At 34.9% G+C, this 19,995-nt stretch overlaps 1 pseudogene; it reads right to left on the reverse strand.

The window, feature by feature from the left end:
• Positions 1 to 4,255: 4,255 nt before the first annotated feature.
• LOC145714225 (RNA-binding motif protein, X chromosome-like) lies at positions 4,256 to 5,673 on the reverse strand (annotated as a pseudogene).
• Positions 5,674 to 19,995: the final 14,322 nt, after the last annotated feature.

Genomic DNA, 19,995 nt, shown 5'->3' on the forward strand with positions numbered 1-19,995 from the left:
GAATTGATCCCATTTACAATTGCACCAAGAAGCATAAAATACTTAGGAATAAATCTAACCAATGAGGGGAAAGATATGTACACTGAAAACTATAGAAAGCTTATGAAAGAAATTGAAGAAGACAAAAAGAAATGGAAAAACATTCCATGCTCATGGATTGGAAGAATAAATATTGTTAAAATGTTGATATTACCCAAAGCAATCTATACATTCAATTCAATCCCAATCAAAATTGCACTAACATTCTTCTCAGAGCTAGAACAAACAATCCTAAAATTTGTGTGGAACCCCAAAAGACCCGAATAGCCAAAGTAATGTTGAAAAAGAAAACGAAAGAGGAAGGCATCACAATTCCTGACTTTAGCCTCTACTACAAAGTTGTAATCATCAAGACAGTATGCTATTGGCACAAAAACAGACACATAGACCTATGGAATGGAATAGAGAACCCAGAATTGGACTCACAATTGAATGGCCAACTAATCTTCGACAAAGCAGGAAAGAGTATCCAGTAGAAAAAAGCCAAGTCTCTTTGGCAAATGGTGCTGGGAGAACTGGACAGCAACATGCAGAAGAATGAAACTAGGCCACTTTCTTACACCATACACAAAAATAAACTCAAAATGGATGAAGGACCTGAATGTGCAGCAGGAAACCATCAAAGCCCTAGAGGAGAAAGCAGTCGACAACCTTTTTGATCTAGGTCGCAGCAATTTCTTACTTGATACATCTTCAAAGGCAAGGGAATTAATAGCCAAAATGAACTATTGGGACCTCATCAAGATAAAAAGCTTCTGCACTGCAAAGGAAACAATCAACAAATCTCAAAGGCCACTGATGGAACGGGAAAAGATATTTGCAAATGACATATTGGATAAAGGGTTAGTATACAAAATCTATAAAGAACTCACTGAACTCCACACCTGAAAAAACAAATAATCAAGTGAAGAAATGGGCAGAAGATATGAATAGACACTTTTCAAAGAAGACATCCAAATGGCTAATAGACACATGAAAAGATGCTCAACATCGTTCATTATCAGGGAAATACAAATCAAAGCCAGTTTGAGATACTACCTCACACTTGTCAGAGTGACTGAAATTAACAACTCAGGAAACAACAGATGTTGGTCAGGGTGTGGAGAAAGGGGAACTCTCTTGCATTGTTGGTGGGAATGTAAACTGGTACAGCCACTCTGGAAGAGTGTGGAGATTCCTCTAAAAATTAAAGATAGAATTACCCTACAACCCAGCAATAGCACTATTAGGAAATTATCCAAAGGATACAGGAGTGATGATTCATAGGGGCACATGTACCCCAATGTTTATAGCAGTGCTATCAACAATAACCAAATTATGGAAAGAGCCCAAATGTCCATCGACTGATGAATGGATAAAGATATGATATATATGTATGTGTATACACACACACACACACACACACACACACACACACACACAATGGAATACTTCTCAGCGATGAAGAAGAATGAAATCCTGCCATTTGCAACAATGTGGATGGAACTGGAGGGTATTATGCTAAGTGAAATAAGTCAGTCAGAGAAAGATATCATATGTTTTCACTCATATGCGGAAGTTGAGAAAATTAATAGAAGTCCATGGGGGAAGGGAAAGAAAATGAATAGTTATAAACAGAGATGGAGGCAAACAATAAGATACTCTTAAAAGCAGAGAACAAACTGAGGGTGGAAGGGGCGGGGGGGCAGGGAAATGGGTGATGAGCATTGAGGAGGCACTTGTCAGGATGAGCACTGCATATTTTATATAAGTAATGAATCACAGTAATCTACTCCCGAAGCCAAGATCACACTGTATACACTGTATATTAGCTAACTTGACAGTAAATTATATTAAAAAAAGAAAGAAAAAATAATTAAGAATAGGTCAATTAAATGATCCAGCAATTCCACATCTTAGAACATACCCAAAGGAAATGAAAACACAATATCAAAGAGATATATACACCCCCATGTTTACTGCAGCTATCATTCTCAATAGCCAAAGATATGGAGAAAACTTAAGTGCCTGTCAAAAGACTAATGGATGAAGAAGAAGTGGAATATATATACTTATACAATAAGATGTTATTCGGCCATGAGAAAGATGGAAATCCTCTAATTTGTGACAACATGGATGAACCCTGAAGACATTATGCTAAGTGAGATAAATCAGACACAGAAAGACAAATGTAGTATGATATCACTTATATGTGGAATCTAAGAAAAAGCCAAACTCTTAAAACCAGTAACATTGTGGTTATCAGGGGCTGGGGGATAAGAGAGAGACTGTTTAAAGGTTACAAACTGCAAGTAGCAAATAAATAAGTCCTGGAGATCTAATGTACAGTATAGTGATTACCAGAAACATCAAACTTGCTAAGAGACTTGATCTTAATTATTAATTATTAATTAAATCTTAATTATTCCCAGAACAAAATAGAAATGATAATTATGTACTATGATAAGGTGTTAGCTAATGCTACAATGGCAATCATATTGCAATATATAAATGTATCAAATCAACATATTGTACACCTAAGTTACACAATTGTTATATGTCAAATATATTTCAATAAAATAACAAAAATAAATGGGTTGAGTAAAGTGTAGAGTTTTTATAGGCAATTGAAGATTAGTTGTTATCAGTATAAAAGAGACTGTTGTATGTTTAAAATGTTTTATGTAATCCTCAGGGTAACCACAAAGCAAAAATCTATGGTAGATTCACAAAAGATAAAGTGAAGAGAATCAAAGTATACCAATACAGAAGATCATAAATTCACAAAGGAAGGCAGCAAAAGAGGAAAAAATGAACAAGGGAACTAATGAACAACTATAAAACAGTAAAATGGCATTAGTAGGTTCTTATATATCAATAATTACTTTAAATATTAATGGAATGAATTCTACCATCAAAAAGGCATAAAATAGCTGGATGGATAAAAAACAAGACCCAACTACACACTATCTACCAGAAACTCCCTTAAGCTTTAAGGACACACATAGGTTTAAAGTAAGGGGATGGAAAAAGACACTACAAGAAAATAAAAACCAAAGAGAAGAGAGGAAACTATACTTACATCAGTCAAATAGATTTTAAGCCAAAAACAGTAACAAGAAACAAAGAAGGTCATTATATAATGATAAAGAGGTCAATTCATCAAAAGGATATAATAATTGTAAATTTATATGCACCCAACAATGGAGCACCAAAATATATTATGCAAATACTAACATATCTGAAGAAAGAAATAGATACCAATGTAATACTGGTAGGGGACTTCAATACCCTACTTTCAACAATGGATAGATCATCCAGACAGAAAATCAGTAAGGAGATATTGGACTTGAACTATACTTTAAACTAAATAAAACTAACATATATAATATAGAACATTCCATACAACAGCAGAAGAATACACAATCTTCTCAAGTGTGCATGGAACATTTTCAAGGATAGATCATATGATACGTCACAAAACAAGTCTTAATATATTTAAGAAGATTGGAATCATATCAAATTTTTTTTTTTGTTTTGTTCTGGCCAAACTTTCTACTTAGTTTTCTGTAGTTGCTTGACACACAGTTAAATGGTCTTATTGGGGGACAGGAAAGGGGAGGTTCTTGTAGATTCCCAAGGAAATACCAGAAAGGCAAAATATGGCCTGCATTATCCATTTGCTTTTTGGGATTTACTGGACAAGTAGCACTTTCCTTACATAAGTATCTGATTCCAGGTTTTTCATAAGAAAAACATTGAGATTTTGGTTTGAAGACACTCTGAAATCCTAAGAGTAGCATACTCCCACCAGCCTTTAATAGCAAGCTTATTTATATAAGCAGAAGGATTCACCTTTCCATTTTAGATGGCTAGATATTTATGGAAGGTCTTAGAATTACTTGCCTCATTTACTGGGAAAAATCGGATATAGCAAGTGGTCTTTTGGGACACTTTTACTTGGAAAACTACAACACTAGTATACAAATCAAGTGTTAACACATTTAACATTTGCTTATTGAAAGTAATGCCATAAAGTCCAATAGGATTAAACAGGTTTTACTTTTATTTCCCTCACAAAAACATAAAAAATTATGGTAAGGGAACTTAACAGGAAATTTTAAAAAGGTGATACATTTTTTCCTTTTAGTAGCCCTTGGGTATTTATGGCAGAAAAGGTCCCACTTTTTTGTTTGTTTCTTTTAACGGGGATTTTGGTCCAAGGTTTTGTTTGTTTTTAATATCTGCTTCTTCTTCCCCCTCTATCAGACTGGCTTCCTCCACAGCTACCACTACTAGGTGCTCTGCAGCTTGCAGTGCTGTAGGAATCACATGGAAGGGGATACATCCTTTCTATAGAAAGGGAAAGCTCTCTTTCTTGTGTGCCAACTGTATCATTTGAGTAGAGATCACTTCAGCTGCCTGAGTAACTGTCTTGACTTCCACCATATCCATTATGTGAGCTGCTGTAATCATAGCGACTACTTCCACCATAAGATGGCAGGGGCCCTTGTGTAGGTGGAGCACTATGTGAGTTACCATAACTTTCATATGAATCTCTATAGGAAGCTCCACTCGGAAGATCTGAATAGTTAGGATCAGGACCATAGCCATCTCTATCACTATAGCCTCTTGATGGGTAGTCATCATGTGAACTGGAATGATGATAATCACAGTAGGTAAAATCTCTTGGTGGTGATGCATAATCCCTTGTATCACAAGAATTTGGGTAATCTCGGGGCGCCTGGGTGGCGCAGTCGGTTAAGCGTCCGACTTCAGCCAGGTCACGATCTCGCGGTCCGTGAGTTCGAGCCCCGCGTCAGGCTCTGGGCTGATGGCTCGGAGCCTGGAGCCTGTTTCCGATTCTGTGTCTCCCTCTCTCTCTGCCCCTCCCCCGTTCATGCTCTGTCTCTCTCTGTCCCAAAAATAAATAAAAAACGTTGAAAAAAAAAATTAAAAAAAAAAAAAAAAAAAAGAATTTGGGTAATCTCTGGTTGAATAGCTGCCTTTAGTATAATACCCATCATCCCTTGGGGACAAACAAACACCTCTACAAGAGGGCAGGGGTTCACTTCAAGGTGGGCCTTCATAACTATCTCTTCCACATTGCACAGGAGCTCTTCTTTCCACTGCACTGCTGCTGCAAACTGGTCTGAAAGGGGAATATCTTTATGAGTAGGACAGCTACTTCATGGTGGTGATCCTTGTTACTGGAAGTGGTCACCTGGAAGAACTTAGGTTAAAATTCATGGAATAGCCACCATCATCCATGTGCCTTCAACGTGAGGGAGGTCCCTTGGTTCTTCCACTTCCTCCTCTTCCACCTCTAAGACCTCTTGAAGGGCCTCTGCTTCTTGGAGGTGGAGGTGGTCCACATCTACCACTTTCAAATGATGGTTTAGTTGCTTCTTCTACCTTGATGGCTTTCCCATCTAAGGACTTTCCATTCACGTCTCTGGCTGTATCCTTAACACCTGCTGGGCTTTCAAATGTGACAAAAGCGAATCCTCTTGATTTGTTGGTTTCACCATCTTTCACCACTAGAACTTCCACTATTCATCCACATTTATCAAACAATGCTTCAAGGGCTTTCTCGTTTGTTTCTGTATTAAGATCACCAATGAGAAGTTTTCCTGGGCCACCTGCTTCAACCATTTTTTTTCCCTGGTGAGAGTTGGAGGGGAGATGATGATTTCAAGCTCTTACAAGCTTGCAGGCAGGGACTTTTCAGCAGCTCAGCACTAGGGAGGGCTGCTGGTTCTAAGAACATTAGAAGGAAGCTGCTAGCACTACTGCATAACAAGGGTGAACCTCATATCAAATTTTAATTCAATAAATTAATTGGCTACCTATTTGACTTTATGACATTGCTTTCAATAAGCAAATGTTAAATGTGTTAAGACTTGACTTGTGTACTAGTGTTGCAATTTTCCAAGTAAAAGATTAAAATTCTCCTATAACAGCATAGAAAACTTCTTCTGTTATAACACAGGAGAAAACAACATGTAGGCTTTAAATACAATACACAACTTCATAGTTTGAGTATAGCTTATCTGATCAACAGGATATATATGGGTATGCAAAATTCCATTAACTTTGCTAACTCTTAATATTTGTACCCATGTTTTAAAGGAGAAATAACATTAATTTTACTGTTTTTGAAATAAATATGGAAAGAAGTTAAACATATACTCTTGACATACAATAATTAAGCATATTTTTAATGGCAATATTCCTTTAGAAGTTAAATTTATTAGAGTCTACATATAATTTACTTAATGTAATACTATCATTTTCTCATATGTACTATAATGTATAGATGTAGATTATAGATGTAATGACCAATATACTCCTCAAAAATTATTTATTTTTATGTAGAAAAAATATGTTCAAACTTTAAACAAAATACTGAAAATGAAAATGGTCTGTCACATTATGCCAACATATGGCCATGTAAAGATATCAGGCTTCTCCTATTTTATCAAGGTAATCAACAATTTCAAGTAAATTTATTTTGTGAAAGTTAGTCATTGAATAAATATTGCATATAAGCTCTGTGGAATTTTTTCTTATGGGTGAGGTTATGGATTTATAAAGAATTATATAAATTACATTCTTTCATGGTATTCTGAGAATAATTAGGGAGATTAATTGGTCTTCCATATGTTGCTCAGGAAAGACATATTTCTTTCTTTCTTTTTAAAATATAATATATGGGGGCGCCTGGGTGGCTCAGTTGGTTAAGTGTCTGACTTGGGCCTAGGTCATGATCTCATGGTTCACCGAGTTCAAGCCCCACATCAGGCTCTGATGTGCTGACAGCTTGGAGCCTGGAGACTGCTTCGGATTCTCTGTCTCCCTCTCTCTCTGCCTCTCTCTCTCTGTCTCTGTCTCTCTCTGTCTCCCTCTCAAAAATGAATAAACATTACAAAAATAAATAAAGTATAGTATATGACACGTACTGTAATAACCATCCTCCAAGATGGCCCCCAGTACTTCACATTTTGGATATGTATGCCCCTTTATAGCTTCCTCCCATATTGAAGAGGTGTCCAACGGTGTGTGACTTCCAAAGTGAGGTCATAAAAGGCAGTGCAGTTTCCACCTTGCTGTCTCTTGGATTACTTCTTCTGTGAGAAGCAATTTGACAGATGGTAAAAATAAAGAAGCCCATGGATAGGCAAAGTAGGGAAGAGCTGAGTCCTCCTCCCAAAAGCCAGCACTAGACATGTGAGTGAGGTACCATAGAAACAGATTCTCTAGCTCTAGTCAATTCTTCAGATATTGGCAGCCTTGGCTGACATGTGACTGAACATCATGAGAGACCCTAAGCCAGATCCACCCTGCTAAATTGCTCTTGAGTTTTTGCCCAGCTGAAGTTTGAGGTAATGTGCACCATAGATAAATAATACACCAGAAAAAAAGAATATATGTAACATACATGTTATTAGAAAACATAATAATAACATAAACACCTATAACACCACCCCCTCCCAAATTTGTACAATAGGACATTATTAATGTAAAACATCTGAACCCCCCCCCCCCCCAGATTTGTAAAATAGGACATGTATAAAAAGTGGAGCATCCATCTCCACTTTTTTACCCTTAGGTTAGTACAGCACTTTTAAAATATTTACATTAGCTGGAGATGAGATTTAAGATGGCAGCTTGCTGGAGGACCTGGGTAGCTCAGTTGGTTAAGCATCTGACTTTTGGTTTCGGCTCAGGTCAGGATCTCAAAATTCGTGTCTATGCTGACAACTCAGAGCCTGGAGCCTGCTTTGGATTCTGTGTCTCCCTCTTTCTCTCTGCCCTTCACCTCTCATGCTCTGTCTCTCTCTCTCAAAAATAAATATTCAAAAAAATAAAAAAATTAACTAGCTTAAAATAATCAATATGCCAAAGAGGCATATTTTGGGGTAGTATATTTTTCTCTCCCTCAGTCCAATGTAAGGCTGTTTCCCAAAGGATGTTATCTCTTATTCTTCTTGATATGCAGCCAGTGTCTTGGCTCCTCAGCCCCCAGCCTTGCAGGACCCAGTGGCAGGTATGTATTTACCATTTGCTTGTCCTGCTCCATGGAAGTTATAATAGAAGGTTTGACAATTGCTTTTTTAGTTTCACTATCACAAAAGTCACCCTTTTGCAACTTAGCATAGGACCAAAAACAGTCTTTTGATATCTGAGGAGATACATTTGTATGTTTCTACATTTATTTTTGACTTATGGCTGAGGTAGAAAAATGAACCTGTAAGCTCTCTTACTGCTGGGGTGTATAATTGAGAAAAGCCTCTTGTAATCTGAAATATTTTCCTATCTCCAAAGAGTGTTGATGAATTACATTATACAGTCTCCAAAATTAATGGAGCTTTATTTTAATGAGTTATTAGAGATTTATAAATGCTTCTCTATATCTAGCATTTCTAAAGGTACACAGAAAATAAAGAAGCTGATACCTTAAATATGCCAGCCTTTTTTTTAATATGAAATTTTTTGTCAAATTCGTTTCCATACAACACCCAGTGCTCATCCCAAAAGGTGCCCTCCTCAATACCCATCACCCGCCCTCCCCTCCCTCCCACCCCCCATCAGCCCTCAGTTTGTTCTCATTTTTTAAGGGTCTCTTATGCTTTGGCTCTCTCCCTCTCTAACCTCTGTTTTTTTTCTTCCCCTCCCCCAAGGACTTCTGTTAAGTTTCTCAGGATCCACATAAGAGTGAAAACATATATCTGTCTTTCTCTGTATGGCTTATTTCACTTAGCATAACACTCTCCAGTTCCATCCACGTTGCTACAAAAGGCCATATTTCATTCTTTCTCATTGCCATGTAGTATTCCATTGTGTATATAAACCACAATTTCTTTATCCCTTCGTCAGTTGATGGACATTTAGGCTCTTTCCATAATTTGGCTATTGTTGAAAGTGCTGCTATAAACATTGGGGTACAAGTGCCCCTATGCATCATCACTCTTGTATCCCTTGGGTAAATTCCTAGCAGTGCTATTGCTGGGTCATAGGGTAGGTCTACTTTTAATTTTTTGAGGAACCTCCACACTGTTTTCCAGAGCTAGCCTTTTAAGAGAAAAAATTTCTTATAGAAACTGTGAGCATGTATATGTAAGAACCCAAGCTCACATATTCAAAGAGAATCTTTGTACAAATTAGACTAGCTTCAAAACAGTTTTATGACTTCTCAGATTGGTATAAGTATTAAATATAATACAATGTATTTTATTTTTTATTATATTTAAGTCTGTTTTTTTCATGAAGAGACTAATAAATCTGAAATTCATAAACCTTTTATATTGGCTTATTGATCAGAGAGCAAATTCATTTATAGACCTGATTAGGATTGTGAAAAATTTTAAGCTACTATATATTCGTAATTCTGACAAAGTTCTTATGCAATGGCAATTATGTACAAAGTAGTATGGATGTCTGTACATAATTTTCTAAGATTCTTATATGGACTCATGAGTTGGTTCATCTGTTAATTGTTTTGTGTGAGGTATAATTTCTTTGTGAAAAAGAAATTGAATTGGTTAAAGAGTTACTATGAGTAACTGAGACACTATTAAGTCGATAATAGCAGAAAAACACAGGTGTGTATGCAAGGTAATAGGATGTGTTTTATTAAAAAAAGAAGGAAAGAAAGAAGTTTGTAAAATAAGGTGTCTCTGTCAAAATGTGAATGATGATAACAAAAGAAAAAACCTGGATATATACAGAAAGTTGTGGAATTTTTGCACTAAGGGAATTTAGTCTTGGTTTATATAACTACAAATAATGGACTGAAAAGAAGAGTTGAAATGTATTATTAACATTTTGACAAATTTTGCTCAATGCTGATGAGCTAATTCACAAGATAATTTATAAAGAAGGAGCTGTGAATCTTTTAGTTGATTTTCTCTTTGTTAAAATGACAACTGCTCTTAAAGTTTTAAGTTTTAATAAGGAGGAGTAAAAAGCTTACCTACTCTTTGTGTAATATGCTCAGAGAGCAGAAATTCAGTATCTCACTCAATTTTCAGAGCCTTGTGTTGACTTCATTGAGTTCTAGAACAGCAGTCAGCAATTTTTTTTCCTGTAAAGGGCCATATATTAAATATTTTTGGCTTTGAGGACTATAAGGACCCTAAAATCTGTCACAACTACTCTGTCACTGTACTGGAAAAACAGCCATAGACAATATGTAGAGGGGAAGAAAAATTGCCACCCAAAAATGTGTCTCTCTGTCATGTGGATTGTTTTAGGCTGATTACTTTTAAGAAACAGGAGACCCAAGAGGTTTTTCTTTTTTGCCTTTCAACTAACGAAAAGAATTTACAGAGGACCTGCTCCAGCAGAGAGCTATCACCATAGATAATGACAGTATAATATGAATTAGGTGTGGTAGACAGGGAGAAACATAGCAAAGCATGTTTGATAAAATTAGTCTCTGTGTCTCACTGTTTCTGTACAGTCCAGCAATCATTTGTTTACCAAACATATACTCTTTTTTTTTCCTTTGAATTCTCTTCCTTCCCTTTGAATCCCCTGACACCTACCCACTTCTCCTTAGCTCCGGATAGTCCATAAGTCTCAATTGCCTGATGGCGCCTGAGCTTCATATTCTTCTAGAGCTCCCATACATACAGAATTAAATTACATTTTCTTCTGCCAATCTGTCTTATGTCAATTTAATTCTTACACCAGCCAAAAGAATCTTGAAAGGTAAAGAAAAAATTTTCCTTGTCAATAGTGTAAATAATTAAGTGTGGTTGTGTTCAATAATATTTATGGGCATTGAATTTTCATATCTCACAAAATGTTATCCCTATTTTAAATTTTTTCAAACATTTGAGGATATAAAAACCATTGTTAGCTTATGAACTGTACCCATGAACTCATGAGTAGGCCTATGGGCCATGGTTTAGCTAACCTCTGTTATAGATTATTAAAAACTAAAAGAACAAAGAGTCCTCATTTTTAAAGAGCTAAAATTCTGACAACCATTGTAACCTTTTTCTAGTTTATTTTAAAACATTATATTACCACATGGATTAAATAGATAAGCAAATATTGTGTCTCAGGTGCCTATCATTCTACCTTAATCAAGTACCTAAATCTTCCTTGATAATTGTTTTGATTTTGTCTTCTCAAGATCAGACCTTTAACTAAAAAAATTAATATATGTATACACCTGAAAGTATCTTTGAGACTTCTCAGCAGGCTCTCGAAAATCAGAAAGAATTCTTCTTTCTCCTTATTAAAAACAACAACAAAATACTATAAAAATTTAGGTATATTTGGTATGATCCATATTTATTAACTAGTTCAATACTATTTTAAGAGATGAATAAAAAGAATAATTAAAAAAATAAAAATCTCATCCTTGCCTAAGTTAATTTTGCACATAAAATGATTTTAATATAAAAATTTAAGAGATTTTACACTTCACAGCAAAGCCCTGGGTATTTGTCAATGTACTCATTATTTATAATATTTAGCTATTATCTTCAAATGACAATGGATTAGAATCTCATGAAATAGTATTGCATTGTACACCCTAATAGCTGACTTCCATTTTGATACTCTTGATTATTGTAGTAAATTAACAACAGCCATGTATTCTCATCTATACATGAACTTTGCTTTCCTCTGATTTTTACTTGAAGACTCAAAAGTTAGAACTCATGTATTCAAAAAAGGTCTCTGTGACTCAATAAAAGGACTCTACCAAATATCTTAACTATTGATAAGTGAAATAACAGACTCTTAACTAAAGACTATCAAGTTTATATCACTTAGAAATCTTTCCAACGGTACTAGAGGGTTGAATTAGGTTTTCTAAGACTATTTCACAAGAAGATGACTTCATGAAAGCATATTGCTAATCCAAGGTCCAGGGGAATAAGAATTAATTACAAAGGACTGAATAAACTGATCATAAAATTTTAATAGTGGTTATTTATTTGCAATATTGTTGATATTGTTTCAATGCTCTATCTACTGATTAATATATAAGGAATCACCTTTTCTTCCATGTAGATCACTTACCCTCAATTTAGAAGTTTTTTTATCCTTTTATAAATAGAAATGAAACATTTTAAAATGGAGTCTAATTCTCAATGAAGTCTCACAATTCAGAAATAAATATTTAAGGAGTTTTCTTATTTTTGTGGCAATAGTTATTTTCATTATTAAATAAGAATCTGTCTCCATTTTACTTCAAATTGGAAAAGTTGATTGTGCAACCAAAGGCACACTATGGTGTTCTATGTGGGAATGAACCACTTTTAATCAGGTTCAGCAAACTCACCATTAAAGAACAAAGGCACTTCTGTCTACTAAACCCTCACAGAAAATTGGCCTGGTACCTGGCTTACAGGGCTTCAGCCTCATAAATGATGAAGTCACTTCTTGGCAGGCCAGGAAACCTCACTTATTTTGGGGACATTGAGGAAAGAGGATGTTACTAATTCTATGGATACAATAGCAAAACCTAGGGGAGAAATTTTATTTTTTTAAAAGAAATTTTTTAAATGTTTATTTTTTTTAGAGAAAGAGACAGAGCAAGTTGGGGAGGGGCAGGGAGAGAGGGAGAGAGAAATCCCAAGCAGGCTCCAACACATCAGCACAGAACTGATGCGGGGCTCGAACTCATGAACTGTGAGATCATGACCTGAGCTGAAACCAAGAGTCAGGTGGATGCTTAACCGACTGAGTCACCCAGGTGCCCCTAGGGGAGAGATTTTCTTGGGCTTAACTTCTTCGCCTAGACTTTATAGAGTCCTTTAAGTGGTTCTCAGGTTCTTCAATCTTGGATTCTTCAATAAGGTTTACAAACAAAAGGTAATAGTTTTGCTTCAGAATCTGTAAAATATTACATGATCAAGGAAGCTTATGCAGTTATTTAACACCTCTTATTGCATCAGTAAAAATAAACAGTCTAAACTATAAGCAGGCCAATATTTTTTTCCCTAATCAATATTTGGAGATTATTTATGGTCAAAACAGGGAATGCTAGACTGAATGCTCGTGTCTTCCCCAAATTGCTATGTTGAAACCCTAATCCCCAATGTGATAGTATTTGGAGATGAGACCTCTGGAAGGTAATTAGGTCATGAAAGTGGAGCATTCATGAATGGAATTAGTGCCTTTATAAGACAAAACATGAAGGAGATAATCTCTCTTTCTTCCACATGAAGACACAAATAACATGGCCATCTCCAAACTAAGAAAGGGTCCTCATGAGAACCCAAACATGCTGACACCTTGATGTTGGTCTTCCTGTCAGAACTGTGAGAAATAAATGTTGTTTAAGCTATCAAACCTTTTATTTGTTATACTTTCCTGAACTAAGACAGGGAGATTGTTAAGAAAATTATTAAAAATGGAAAAAAGGCAGAAAAGGTGGGTAGCATGTGTTTTCAATGTTATTCTGACATTGTTCAATAAACTCACCCTAGTGAGTTATTAGAAAATTATATAATTTTCTAGGGAAATGTACCTGTGTTTGAGTTTGCTATTTACTATTTGATCAGAACCCAGACACTATAAAGTTACTTGCAAACATGTAAGTTTCTCTCTGATAGAAAAGATAATTGTGATGGTTATGGTTTGATTGCCCCATAGGACAATAATGAGTTTTGTATCTAACCTAGCAGCCTTACTTTAAAATATTTTAGATGTTTTTCTTGTTAGACTATATAAACCCCTTTTCATGAAATGCTCTTGGAGCCAGTTTTTACCATCTTAGTAGTTTTTCTCATTAATTAATGAGTTGAATAAGATGTTTATTTTAGGGGTGTCCAGTGGCACCCTTTTTAGGTGCCATTTTAGGTGGCTCAGTGGGTTAAGTGTCCGACTTCAGATCAGCTCACAATCTTGAGGTCTGTAGGTACAAGCCCCGCTTCGGGCTCTGTGCCAACAGCTCAGAGCCTGGAGCCTTCTTTGGATTCTGTGTCTCCCTCTCTCTCTGCCCCTCCCCCGCTCACACTCTGTCTTTTTCTCAAAAAATGAACAAACATTAAAAAAAAATTTAATAAGAAATGTCTATTTTATATTTGTATAAATCATCTTTAACTTTCTAAAAGTAATACTTCGATCCATATAAGGTAATCATGTAAGCTTGCATTTTAATATAAATATAAGAATTTATATGGGTATTCTCATAAGACTTCAATATCATAGAGAAGAAAATAAGGCCAAAATTTAGTCTTTTACTTTGAATTATATTTAACTTTTCTTGTGCATACTTTAAAATAATTAGATGTGTATCCTATAATAGCAAAGAGGATGACAGGTGTTCCGAACATAGATTAAATAGTCTTAATGTTATGAACCAGGAATTGTCTCTAGAAATAACCGATCTTATTTTCCAATTACTTTCAGAAATGACAGAATAATAGTAAATCTGCCAAAATCAAAATTGTTTTTGGTAGATATTTTCCAAAGGTAATATCATGAATACTAATGAAGCCAATGCAGCAATTTGTTATTTCAATGTATATTTAGTAGGTGACTCAAACCCCACAGGCCCCTGGGAAATGGTTTTGCACAATATCTGAATTTTTCCCCCCATAGAAGCAATACTGAAATTTTCCTCTCGACAAGGTGGATCACTAAAGACTCTTGCACTTATAAATTTCCTGTGTAAAGCAGGTATACCGTATTCTGTAAGATGGAATTCTGGGGTCTTCATCAACCATTTGCTAAGACACGTGAACTAATGTAAAGCTGCTTGTAAGAGAAAAAACTGACCTTGTCAGCAGGCAAAATTATTTACAGGTGAGAAAGTATTTTTTCATTTCATGTGGATGAGAATAAGGTCCTCTGCTATCTTAATTTGAACACTCACACCTCCCCGACTCCAGCCTGTAGTCCTTAAACTGCTCAACAATTACCAACAGATAACATATATCTTACTTTTTGATTTGTTAATGTTCTGTTTTCCTTAATAAAGTATAAACTTCATGAGGTCAGAGGTTTTTGTTTGTACTTTGTTTTCCTGCTATAACCTATCACTTAATAAATGTGCCTGGTACAGAGCAACTGCTCAATACATATATGTTAAATAATTGAACGAAGTAGATGAATAAGTGAATGGGTGGGACTTATTTAAGTCCATTTAACACTATGATAATGTAAAAAATTTTGAAACAGGTCTAGGCATCTTTCATTTGATGTTCCCTTTTATTACATAATGAGATTCATATGTTCTGAATTTATATTTTTATGTTAGATTCATCTTGATTTTATTTTTTTATTTTACTTTAGTAAAACTTAATGTTTAATAAATGACAGAAATTGTCACCCCCTGTCATTATAATATTACCTTCTTACAAATTCAAGAATTCATAAAGTTTTTTCTTTCTATTTTGGTCCTTTTTTATCTATTTTTATAGGTCCTCTCATATTCTGTTGTTAAGCAGATAAAGTATAAATTAAAAATTAATATCATCTATATCTAACTCATGAAAAATCTAGTTTTAAAAACTCTGAAATGATTGCCAAAATATTATTCATATACCTATTCTATCAAAACCCTTTAGAAAACAAAATAAGTTTAAAAGAAATAGTTTTTTCTACTTTGTATCAGTGAACAATTATGAATTTTGAATAATTAAATAATTCCCACAAAACTGTTACACACATTTAAGTTAATTATTATAGCAGCAGGAGTTTGATTTTTGAATATGTGCTATAACAACATTGGTAATAGAAGTATAACATTTTCTTCTACTGAGAAAAATATAATCAAAGGCAGTTAATGTAGAAGAATCATTAAATATATATAAAAGTCACATTCTGATTTCTAGAAGGCTTTGCCTTCTATGTAGTGAGATCAAATAAAATATTACCAGCACAAAAATAAGTAAATTAGTTGTATCATTTCACCATCAATACCCAGTGATCAAACACACTCATTTTCCCTCAAATATTAACTAATCAGTGTACAGTTGATTAAGTGAAACAGAAGATCTGATATTGCCAATGAATATATATTTTGTCACCTACAGTACATATTAACATTCGAATTATTATTTTGAACTGTTAATATAATAAAATAATAAGTAATAAAAATATTATTGGAGTTTAAATTTTAGTTCAAAGTACATAAAAAGAAAAAAATTAAAATTATTAATAGGTGGTTTCTACATGACATTTATTTTTTTACCAAAAGAGTCTTTGTCAGTCTTTAGAATCTGTAATAATTTTCTCCTTGAGAACACTGCAGATATTAAAGAGGAATTTTCAAGTTATGATGGCAGACTGATCACTAACTTGTTCTCCAACCACTGGAATAAACATTAAATCTTCCAAAAAGTTTCAGACTTTTTAAAAAAAGTTTATTTATTTATTTTGAGAGAGAGAGAGAAAGGGAGAGCAAGCAGGGGAGGGGCAGAGAGAGAGAGAGAGAATGAGAGAGAGAGAGAGAGACAGAGAGAGAACGAGAGAGAGAGAGAGAGAGAGAGAGAGAGAGAGAGAGAATCCACAGCAGACTATGCGCTGTCAGTGCAGAGCCCGATATGGGGCTGGATCTCACTGAACAGGAGATCATGACCTGAACCAAACCAAAAGTCGGGGACACTTACTAACTGAGTCACCCAGGTGTCTCAAAAGTTTCAGACTTTTAACAGCATTGGAAACTAAGAATCTTTAATCTACAAGGCTCAAAGACATATTTTTATTTCCTAAAGTATAAGTGAGCTCATGAGGCAGAATGTTGTATAAATAACAGAGATGTGGAGGGAAGAGGAAACCATAAAAACTTCCATTCATCTATTTGTTAAATTGATTCATTTTACCCCTCAAAAAGAGAGGACTGTATCATCTGTCCTCCCCAATCTGCCCCATTCATGTCTCTCATTCTACAGTCAGTCTCATTCTGAGATGAGAGAACTATTGGAATGGAGTCCTTTGGAAAATGTAGTTATTTACCATGTCTGCTAATGAAAGAAAAAAAGAATTTCTAAGAATATCCAGAAACAGATCTCTACCTCATGGGCACATAACCAACCAGGCAGTGAAACCAATATCCTTCCTTAGATCAGAAAACTTACACATTACAAACAGCATTACATTACAAAAGGAAAGCTTACAATTACAAAATAGCAACAATAAAAACTCTTTCGCACCAGCTGTTGGGTGGGCTAATCAGTTCTCTCTTTGTTTTGAAAATTAAGTAAATAGTTCTAATAGTAATCTCATGGTTATTATAAGAACGGAGAATTCACTGATTTAGACCTGAAACTGACCTAACGACAGATTAAGTTTTATATCTTCTATTTCATAGATATCACAAGTCACAAAACAACAATCACAAAACAAAACAAAAACCCAACTTTGGGATAAAGCTGTACCACATAAACAGAAATTAGTTTTAAGAAATTGATAATGAATTATGTTCTCAGTAACAGCGTTGAAAGCTATAAAGAAAATACCAATCATGATCAAAATTGAGTTGATTTCAAAGTCAGGAAGAAAGGAATAGACAGTACAGTGAGATAAGGCAACATGGCAAAGATTTAATACTGCAGATTGAAATTCAGTCTTGAAAACAATGAAGCAGAATGATGGTGTTACAGAAACTGAATCCATCCTGTGGAGGACAAACCTAGGACATTTCCCCTGAACACAGAGTAACAAAAAAAGAGGAAGACAATCATCAACTACAGGATAAGACATGGAGAAGAGAGAATGAGAACATTTATCTTCCCAAGGAGATCAAAACCAAAGGGTAATGAAAAAACATCAATATAAGATATAATTTAAGAAAACATTATACAACTGAAGAGAGGTTTGACTTATAAGACAAAGTGCTTACCAAGAAAATACCTCATCTTATCCTAGTGAATTGGTAAAATATTTCAAGAAAAAAATTAATAATTCTACACTCAAGGAGGCAGAAAATCAGTTTTACTCCAAGGCATAAAAAATGACCCTTGAAACTTCTGCAATAATAAATGCAGAAGAGAGTAAAATCCACAGTATTTGGAAAGAGAAAGAAAGTAAAAAATATTTATATGCCAGGTGGTTTGTCAGTTCTGTGTGTAGAGCAGAGAAAATGAACCACACATGTTCTCTCATAAGAAACACATGAAGATAAATTCTAGCTAGCACAAATACAGATTATTTATTAATTTAGTCATCAAATATTTAATGGTAGTGCCATTATCACAGTAGACACTATGTTAGGCATTAAGGATAAAAATGTGGGTCAAATTTCATACAGTACTAGATAGAAGGTGATACTTGTATTACACAGTGCTAGAGAGATAACCAGGAGATACGACCCAGAGAGGGAATCAAAAAGGATCCCTCAGAAAGTTTTCATTGTGTTGAAAATTAAAGAATGAGTAGTAGTAATCAGAGTCATTGGGATGAAGGGGAAGTATTGTCAGAGATCCTAAGAAGAAAGTAACCATGATATGGTCATGGAAGTGAAAGAAGCTAATGTGGCTATAAAGGAGAAAAGAGGATTATAGTGCTACATGATGCATGGGCAGTAGTAGAGACTGGAACATGCATGGCCTTATCAGCCATATTAACATTTTTGGTCTTTATCTGAAAATCATGGGAAATCATTGACTGATTTAAGGTGTGTGTGTGTGTGTGTGTGTGTGTGTGTGTGTGTGTGTGTGTTGTCCGTGTATGAGGCACATTTTCAAATTCACATTTCTAAAAGTTCACACTGGTTGAAGTACTTAAGAATAGATTAAAAGGGGACAATTTGGATATAGGGAAACCATCTATAACACTACTTTATTTGTGCACTACCAGAGATAATGAATTAACTCATCACGAGAAAAAGATGTACCAGACTGAAAGACTAGGTTTTTGATGTATGTGATTTATTGGACATAAATATCTTTTCACTAAGATAAAACATGTTAGAAGAGGTGTGTTCATTGTTAGGGAGAAGGCTACATGTATAGGGTGGGGAATTTTTTAAGTTTTAGTATCCTTTGAGACATTTCAATGAAAATCTCAGATTTCAAGAAAGCAGCTGGATCCGGATTTCTGACGAGAGTTCTCAGACAGAGATAATGTGTGTGTGTCATCACACCTAGGATTTATTAAAAACTTTGGAACTGGATAAGACAGAGAAAAAAGCTCACAAATACATAAGCCTGGTGAAGATGAACTGGTACTAAGCCCTGAAAGAACTTAAAATTAAACTAAGAATAAATACTTTTGTCAACATAATTAAAAATAGGATTCCTAAAAGAATATATATATAATAAATGGCTTTAATAATATAGAAGTTTCTTCCTTTCTCATCTAAAATAAGTTACATGTGTATGCAATCTAGGGCTTGATTTGGTAGTTCCAAGGTTATCATCATGCTTAGCAAGTGATGTTGATTCTCAGGTTCTCCTCAGCTCCAGAATTCCTGCTATAGCCCTACTTCATGTCCTTAGTCCAAGCAGGAGAAGGAGGAAGAATAGAGAACATCCAGAAGACTTACCCGATTTATGCTTCAACTCACTGCTCACTCTTGGGTGCAATATCACTGGGAAATGCAGTTTTGGGCTGAACACATTGCCATCTGGAATGAAATGTGCTTTCTGTTAGTGAGAAGAGAATAGGCACTGGGCAGGCAACTGTGGGAAAATCACTCTTATACACTAATGTTTATGGTGTACATTGTTACGGACTTTCTGAATGAAATTTTGGCAAACTTTATCCAAATATTTAAATTTTTTTCTGATGGAGTGTTTTCGATTTTAGGAAGTTATTCTAATGAAACAGAGAAATTCTGTCTCAACAAGCAGACTTGGGAAGTTTACAGCTATGGTCATCCTCGTATTTAGGTAGGAAACAATCCAAATGGCAAGAGACCACTTCACGTTGCAAGTTCTGGATATCAGCTAATTAATTCTTGAGTGGGGCATGGGATATAGTTGTGGCCTTTAAGATAATTCACATTGGCATTCCTGGTCCCATTCTTTTAATAAAAAAGCTTCAGTAATTATATCAAACTTA

The sequence above is a fragment of the Panthera onca genome, chromosome X (genome assembly GCF_046562875.1).
Source record: "Panthera onca isolate mPanOnc1 chromosome X, mPanOnc1 haplotype 2, whole genome shotgun sequence".
Classification (NCBI taxonomy): Eukaryota; Metazoa; Chordata; class Mammalia; order Carnivora; family Felidae; genus Panthera; species Panthera onca.